Here is an 8,883-nt window from a genome sequence, read left to right on the forward strand (position 1 = left end):
CTGATGTCAGATGGGGGTGCACAGCCCACAACCTCCATGAGCCGCAGTGCCTGTGCCCTGTCTCTCCAGAGGGAAGCAAGGACCATTGTTTCCTTTGAGAGCACAGCTGGAGGAGGCACACCCTCTCCTCTGAACAATAGCTCCACAGCCAGACACTTGTCCAGGGGGTGGCATGTGTGTCCTGGGAGTTGAACCACCTCTGGCACATCACCCAAGGCCAGGCAGTCTGGGGAGCTCGGGTCTGATATCAGGGCACCTTTCCCTGATGCTCACACTGTGCTGCTTTGCCTGGACTGACAACAAAACCCTGTTGCAGGAGGGGTGCTGGCATGGTATCAGATGGAGAGAGGTGTGGGTCTCAATTCTTCTTTGGCAGAGAGCTGTACAAAGAGCTGTGCTTGTCATGACAGCTCGGCCTTTTTGTCTTTAAAAAATAATTTTCTGCTGCACTAAGACTGTCTGGTATAAAATGAAGATCTCCAGTGATTTATTTTCCCCACACCCCACTGCCATTTAAATATAAGGTGTAAAAGAGGATAAGAAACAGCAGAACCATGTAAAGCAGGTGCTCTATACCATCACATTTTCACCTCTTGGTTAATAGGATGGTGGGATGGAGGGGAACAATGTCTGCGGGTGAGATTCAGCTCCAGATTAGGGGAAAGACTCAGTTACTTTAACATAGTTGTTAGTGCCATTTGGGTCTGCACTGTGTATGACCCACCACAGCTGTTCCAGATGGACGTGGGAATAGGAGCAACCATGCTTTGCAAAGACTTTTTTCAGGTCAGGATGTGTTTTGAGGAGACCACTGTTTCAGGCCCCACACTGAGTGGGATAGGTGGGGAGGTTTGCCAGGATGGTAGTGGGTAAATCATGCAGATATTTCATGCAGAAACCAAGCACCAGAGGAATGGTCTTGGAGAAATTTGGAGTGCCTGAAGAACACACAAATTATGGATGCCTTAGATGGGGAGAGACTGATTACTGATGCTTTTGAGTTACACATCCAGGGCAGGAAACAGACCAGGCTGCAAATGTATTTATTGAAGTATCTTTCCTCTTGGAGCATAATTCTTCCTAGGAACAAGTCTCCTAGGTTATATTTCTCCCAGTGTGACTTATCTGACTGCTAGCTCAGTTTCTAGCTAATCAGGAGTTCCCTCCAGCAGGTATTAGATTTTCCCCATGTTTTGCAGCAACATATAGCATCTGTGACCCTAATTCCTGTCTGCACCATCCCATCCATAGGTGGTGATAAAACGTGGGTGCAGGACCACATCTGCTGACTCCAGAAACATCCTGCATCATCACAGACATTCCTGGGTGATCATTTCAGAAATGGGAAAAGAATAAAGGTGGAAAGAATGGAGGTCCTTTCTGGTGATGTGTGAACACTGGCAAGGAGAAGAGGTAGTAAAGGAGTCAGCCAGGAAGGACCCTGCAAGGACAAGGGGGACTCACCGGCTGCCCAAGTCCAGGCTGCCCACAAATGGAAATATTAATACAGGGCAACAGGTCAGAAGCAACTAAGATTTGAACCTATTCTCCAGCTTGATTGAATAAGATGCAAATTAGACCTTTGTTTTACTTTTTACATTTCATATTATTTTCCAAAACAGCATAGCTGCTTTATGGTAGGAGCACTACAGCTCATCAATGTAGAAAATGAGTTATATATTTATCTGTGTTCAGTATTCTTATTACAAGGTATTAAGTAACATCTGGAAATATTCTTGCCATCTAATAAAGCAAAAAAGAACACTCAGAAAACTCCTGAAAACCAAAGAGAGAAAGAAAAAAATCCCTCCCAGGGGACAGAGCAGTCCTTGCTGTTTTAACATCCTGCAGCAAGGAGTTTCAGGGCTTCCAGACTGCAACTTGTAGATGACAGAGACTGCTGCTAGGGCAGGGAGCTTTGAAATGCCTCCAGTGTCTGGCACCACTTGGAAATCACAAAGACCAACAGCTTGACCCTGGGGTGATACTTTAAAATGAGTGAAGAAATGTGGAGATCATCAGGTGCATTAAAAACTGCAATGCCAATCTGGGATCTGGTGCATATTGTCCCCATATAGAAATGCTACCTCTGGGCTAACACACTCTCTAAAAATGGCCTCATACTCATTAATAATGGTCTGCATCTTCACTAACCAGTGCCAGACCTTGTTGCTTGGTCATGCCCCAATGTTGGTCACCCTCTAACCCCTTGGCCAAGGGCCCCACAAACAGCCCAGCTGATTGCTGACCCACGCTGATGATGCCTGATCTGCTCCTGGGGTCAGTGCAGCTGCAGCCTGGGCCAAAACCATGTCAAGAAACATTCAAACAATTTAGCAGTGCAGATGAAGGAATTCCTGTCTGGGGTAATTTAGTGGTACGATACAGACCTCAAGTCCTTGGTGACCTTGTCTGGTCACAGATTCTGATTTATGCCACCATTAATTGCTATAATTTACTATTTCCGCTGCAGTAGCAACAAGGAGCCATGGGCTGAACAAGAAATCCTTGTGCTAGATGCTGCTCAAAAGCAGAGCAGGTTTTATCCAAAGAAGGTGAGAAGCAGAACCAGCACCCACAGGGGCAGGCAAAGGTGGCAGCAACACCAGGGTGTGTTCAGGGCCATCAACTCCTGATGGCATGGAGGCAGGGGGATGGACAAGAGCATTTAAAACTAAAAAAGCGAAGGTTTTTTAGGAGGGATCAGAAAGAAAATGAGAGAAGTATTTCTGGGGGGAAAAGGGTGCAGAGTCTTCCCAGGCTACTCAGGGATTGGGTCATATCCATCTTGCACAGGTGCAGAGTGACCCACTAAAGCAAACACGTTGGTTCACAAGTGGCTTATGCGTTACACTCGGTTTGTTTGCAAGCCCTTCAGTTTATGTGCTTTGTGCCTGGAAGATGTTGAGCTGAGCAGCTGTGTTTGATAAGCAGACTCCTTGGTGCCTCCTGGGTCCCTCATCACAGGCTCAAATGGTCTCAGAATCAAATCCCAAAGGAGCTCTTTGCACCTCCTTCAGCAGCCAGTGGGGGTTTCCCTCTCCTTCTCCTGCTGCGCATCTATTGCACGATTGAAATAGAAAAACTGCCTTGGGCTTTTGCATGCAACTTTAATAGGAGGCCTTCTGATACTTTGCTGGTTTAGGAGGGATTGCACTGATGTTTTCCATTTGTTCCCTGTAGCCATCAAGAGCCCCACTTACCTCTTTTGCTCCTCATTCCTTGAGAGGCATTTTTTGTGAACACAGAGCAGGCAGGATTTGCCCTTGTGCCCTGTCCAAGAAAAAAAAAAAAAAAAAAAGAGAGAGAGAAAAATAACCCCAAACAATTGCAAAGCTTTCATTTGAGAAATTAATTCACCAGGGAGTAAAGTTAAAAATAAAGTTCTTTGGCCAGGACCTTTATAAGCTCCAGCTATATTCTCTGGAATATAATTCATAAGCACAATATGTTTTTTGTTGTGAATGAGTGTGAAGTACCAGAAAAGGAAAGAGGAAACCCCTAATGTAGTCCTGAATAGACCTGTGAAAAAGGATAATAAAACTTGTCCTGGATTTCCTTTAGCAGCAGGTGCTTCCTTCAGAGTTTCTATTCATTCAGACTTTGGACAGACACGGCCTGCCAAATTTTTTTATTATTATTATATATTTTTTTTTTGTAAACCCAGAGTTCAGCTGATCTGAGTGAAGGTAAATTTGTCCCCTTGACCACTGTCAAGCTCATGGTCAACAGCAATGTTTCTCCAAGCATGTGTGGTAGATCCCTTCCCAGATGGGACAGGTAGAAAGGGCTGAGCATAGCACTCAGGCCAGAAGGTTTCCTCATATATTTGAGGCTTGAAAGCCCTAAATTTTCACTGTAACCAAACCAACCCATCCGTCCTGCTAAGCTACCCACTCTTGTGCATCCACACATTTCCAGCAAGACAATATCTGCAACTGGGGGGAGAGAGCTCCTCAACCTCACGAGGCATGTCTCATCTTCCTGGAGAGGCAACATTAAGCACTGGTTGATACCTGGAAACCCATTAGTCAGAGGATTAAACTGCTATGTGGCCCTTACAACATGCAGCAGCCCATGCTGGCCAGAGAGTCAGAGTCCCTTCTGCTCTCAACAGCTCTCCAGTTGCCTTCTCCTTGGAGAAGCCAACTTCTCCCTGTCAGACACAACCTTGCCTTCTCTTCCAAGCCTTTCCCCACCCAAAGACAGGACTGCCAGCCTCCACCAACCCTGCCAACCCCCATTCCTACACCTCCTTCCACCACACAGCTGTAATGTGTTATATTCCCTCTAGTCAACCACCAACAGCTCCCACCACCAACTCCTGCAACCCTTCCTTATTCCATCCTGGGCCATGCACTACAGCCATCTCCCATCCTTTTTGCTCAGAGCACGTCAGCCTGTCTTAGAAGACCTCTCTGTCCTCCAGAGCTTCAAGTTCATATTTATCATCCTTGCCTTCAGAGCCCTGCACAGCTGCCCCTTTCCTGCTCATTCTTCCTTCTTCCTTCCTTACATACAAGCGGTAAATGCCCTCTCTGAGCACAGAGCTGCTGACAGCGTCGTTTCTGAGGGAAAGAGGCAACAAGTCTAGGAAACAACCACCAGCCTCTGCAGGCCTCTCATGTACAATTTGGAAGGTGGCGTTGGCTTGAGTAAGAACTCGGTAAAAATATGTTTATTTGTCCCATTGTTCGCAGGAATTATTAAACACACAGCATGGAAAGAAGTGAATCCCTGGGCAAATGCAGTCACAGACAGGTGTTCAGTGCCATTGTTACCAGTGCTGGTGTAAATCTGTGCCAGATTTGGGGAGTTAAATATAGGCAATTGGATGAGCCGTTAATGTTTGCTTCAGTAGCACCAAGTTGAAGCAGAGAAGAAATGTCTGGCCGGATGAAGCAACTACTGAAAATGTAGATATTTGTTAAAGCTAGCTAATAAACAGCAGATTAGGTGGGTTTGCTTTCTTCCCTCCACCTGTTAAGATGGATAGAAAGGTTGGTGGGGTGTCAGATGACTTCCTCAGGTATCTGTGAACCACTTCAGTAGTTTCATGCAAGGCACGTGGAGATTTTAAGCTCCCTGGAGCAGACTGTCTTTTTGCTGTCCGTGTACTTAGTCCCTGACACAACAGTCTTGATGGAGGTGACAGGGAAATTATGGTGGAAGCAATAACATCGAGCAAGATGCATGATGGAAAGCAGGTCTGGAATTAACTCCTGCTCAGCCCTAAGCAAGACTTGCAGTCCAGATCCCAAATGAGTTCATGGCTACATTTTCTTCCAAAGATGTTTTGTCATGGCCCAGCCCAGAGCACACTCTTCACTTCCCCAAAGCTAATTTTTCCAACCCTGCATGGGCCATCAACTATCCCCAGAGCAGGCCCCAAGCCCACCTGCCATCCTCACCCTCCCCTGTGTCTTCTGTCTCCATGGCCTCATCAATTCCCTCATGGGGCCAGTTCTTCAACCATGGCTCCTCTGAGCCTCAACCAACACCGTGCAACACCATGAGAACAGCCCACGTGCAGTTTTCATCACCTCTAGGCTCATCCTTCGGGAAGGCTCAGCTCTTTCTAGATAGCAGGAGAACCATCCCACAGCAGTCCTTGAGGACCTCGTGCAGTACAGATAGTGGCAAGTAACGTGGTGGGACAGCCCAGCCCTGCTGGATCCCCCCCAGACCAGGACCCTTCATTTAACATGGGCTGCTAAAGGTCATTCCTGCATGGAAAATAAATAAATAAATTAATTAATTAATTAATTAAAAAGAATGAAAGAAAAAAAAAAAAAAAAAAAAGTCTTTTTAGGTCATTCATTTATAATCTATTCCCAGGATTCAGCAAAGGTTTGTTTCCTACAGCCCAACCTTGTTACAGATATGATTCACACGATGATATTTCAATCACTTCCTCTGGGAGACTCTTTCCAACAATGCAGATTTCTTGGCTCTAGAAGAATTCCCAGAGACCGAGCTGAAATTTTCCTTCGCCCTTGCAATGAATCCCCTCATGTAGCTTCAAAAAGGATTTTTCCTCCCTTCTCCTTGCCCCATTGAAGGGCCACAAACACAGGTGCCCAGCCTGTGGAAAATCTGGGCTGTGAATCTTGAAAAATCAGGCCTCCATTAATCTTACTCAAAGAATCCAACTGGGGGAAAAATTGATTTTATTCCTTTTTGCTATTTCCCAGCTTAGAAGGCTTTCTTTGGGTATTTATATAGCCAGATTGAGTCCAGAAAAATCCCAGTGGCATGCAGGCAGGGTCTCATCCCATTGTCTGACTGTTCTCTTATCAGTCTTCTGCTGTTTGATGGGATGACACTTTGCCACATTGAACTCCAAGGAAGTGATGCCGACTGAACCATGTTGAGTAGCATGAGCTCAGAAATGATGTCCAACTAAATTTCCTTTTTGATTTTTCCTGCACAAGAGCTACGGAGGTCTTACACAGAGGTACAGCCCTCTCCCTTTTCCTCTGCTCAGGGACATCACCAGCAATTTAAGGAAAACATGAGCCCCTCGGTGCTGCTAGACAGGTCTTCCCCATTCCATTAGCGAGCACACAGCCACAAATCCACTCCTGGAAAGAAGAGACAAAGCTGCTGCAAGATGTTCCTGAGCTTGCTGGCCTATACTGGATGTGTAGGAGATCAGTCAGAGAGGGCTGCAATGCACCTGCCACCATTTTAGCAGATGAAATGAGAGTTTTTATCGCATGTGTGAGCAGGTGTGTGGGAGAGGGAGGAATAAAAGCATTTTCCTTGCCTAAAAGTCATATTTATGTTGTGCAGCTGATAACTGAAGTGGAAGAGTTCATTGTCGTGGGCTAGATTTTCCTGCAATACATCTGCCCGATGGTTTGTCTGACAGTTTTTCTCTCTTGCAGCTTGGACTCTTTCAAACTGTATTTTGGAGACTCTCTCTCTCAGGAAATACAAGAAGAGAAATAGCATTCATCGTCTCCTGCCAGCAAAAAATTGTGGAAGGGTCCAGTGGACAAGCAAAAGATAAAAATGCAGCCAGGTTTGCAGTGTTGAGAATATTGAATTGCAAACAAACAAACAAACAAACAAAAGACGGGCTTTGTGTTAGAATTGTTATACCCCCTAGCTTGTGCATCTCTGAAAATAACCTCCTTCCCCTGAGAAAGAACAATTTGTTTCTTTTTATTTTTATTATTATTGCAGACCTCAAGACACCATTGTAAAAGTGTTGTGATATTAGACAAATTGTAAAAGATGAGCTGCTTTCCACTGTACCAGGTGATGCAGAAATATCACGAGACAACCCCCGACTTTGTAAATTTAGACTTTGAGTCACTGAACACCAAGAAAACTGAGGGACACGAGAAAACTGAGGCCCAGGGAGTCAAGGTACCTTGCCCCAGTGTTATTTCAGTGCTTCTGAGAAGGAAACTCAAGGTGCTCCTCAGGACCTGGATGGCTCAAGGTCACATTGAGAAAGTTTGTGGTTGTCTCAAGAGAGCAAAAGCTGAGCCAGCTGTCACAGTGCTCACATCCAGCAGTGAATCTGTGTTGCTGAGATGTGGAAAGCACAGCTGGGTGGGTTAGGAGAGTTACTGCTAATTTCTCTCCATCTGCACCAAAGTATGAGGTTTATGGGCCATGTGCACACTGGGATCTCCCTTTCCACCCCCTGCAATGGTCCAGGACCATTCTGAGGCACTGGAAGGGAGCCTGAGGGCAAAGGGAACTTCAGGTGAACATCTCTGATGCAAGGTATCCCCCCGTTTGGGACAGAAACACACAGGCAGGACCCCTAAGTGACATCTCAGCATGTGCAGGTGTCAGGGGAGACACACAGACTGGACAGGCTATATGGGGATACATTCCTGGTGTGGGGTTGCTCGTTCAGCACCCACTCAGTGCTCTGCAGAAAACATTTTAAGCAAGGCACAAGGTGGAAAAGGTCCCAGAGCTTCCCAAGCTTGCCTTTTGGCATGAACCCAGCCTGAACAGACCCCAGCCAGGAGAAAGCATTTAAGCCATCCGCCTTCAGAGGGCTGCAGCAGGTTCAGACCCACCAAAAAGCTCCTTACCCTACACAACCACCACCACCACCATGATACAACCCTCCTGCCACAACATGGGACCACATCGAGCCCCCAGGAACAAACACAGAGCAGCACATCTAGAAAAACCCTATAACCTTCATCGCCCATGCTCATGCAGACAGAGGATCATGCACTCCTTGGACCCTACCCCATTTCCCACCCCAGGCTTGATGCTACCTGTGGCCCCTTGCACACCCTGCCTTGCCCAACCCAGAGCTTTACACACACGTATGCACACACTGACAGTTCTCCAGCAGCAAAGCCTGTGAAAAAAGGAAGCTGACCACAAGCTTTTGGGAACCTCTCCCCACGGACCGGGGAGGGGATGCGGATCCCTTTATTGTTGGGTTTATTTTTATTTACATATATTTTTTTCCCCTCCTCTTTTCTCTCTCTCTCTGTCCAGAGCAGAGACCTGCTGCGGGGCAGGTTGCCGCCGGCATGAGAAAGCGGGGCCGTGTGTGCAGATGTTGCTCGGGGAAGCCGAGGTTCCCACAGCAAGTAGGAAGCGGGGCCTCACGGAGCTGGGACGGGGACTGCGGATGTGGCAGCAGGGCTGGACGCAATGCGATCCAGGGATGCTGGGACAGGAGAGGAGAAAAAAAAAGGGGGGGAGGAGGAGAGCCCCGGCATGGGGGGGCATCTATTCTTAGAGAAAAAGGGGGGCTATGGCGGGGGTTTTATTGTGAGACCTTGTTTACACCCTGAGCTGAATGAATCAAATGACCTTGTTTATTGTCAGCTGCCTGAATGGACGGCAGAGGGAGAGGGAGGAGGGATGGGGGAGGGGGGGGGGGGGGGGGGG

At 47.0% G+C, this 8,883-nt stretch overlaps 1 long non-coding RNA gene across 1 annotated transcript; it reads left to right on the forward strand.

The window, feature by feature from the left end:
- The first annotated feature begins 5,599 nt into the window (after positions 1 to 5,599).
- Positions 5,600 to 6,158, forward strand: LOC118164900. The gene is made up of 2 exons (XR_004749726.1): positions 5,600 to 5,719; positions 5,866 to 6,158. It is a non-coding gene; the product is annotated as an uncharacterized LOC118164900 (long non-coding RNA).
- The last annotated feature ends 2,725 nt before the right edge of the window (positions 6,159 to 8,883 follow it).

Source organism: Oxyura jamaicensis, chromosome 3 (assembly GCF_011077185.1).
Source record: "Oxyura jamaicensis isolate SHBP4307 breed ruddy duck chromosome 3, BPBGC_Ojam_1.0, whole genome shotgun sequence".
Classification (NCBI taxonomy): domain Eukaryota; kingdom Metazoa; phylum Chordata; class Aves; order Anseriformes; family Anatidae; genus Oxyura; species Oxyura jamaicensis.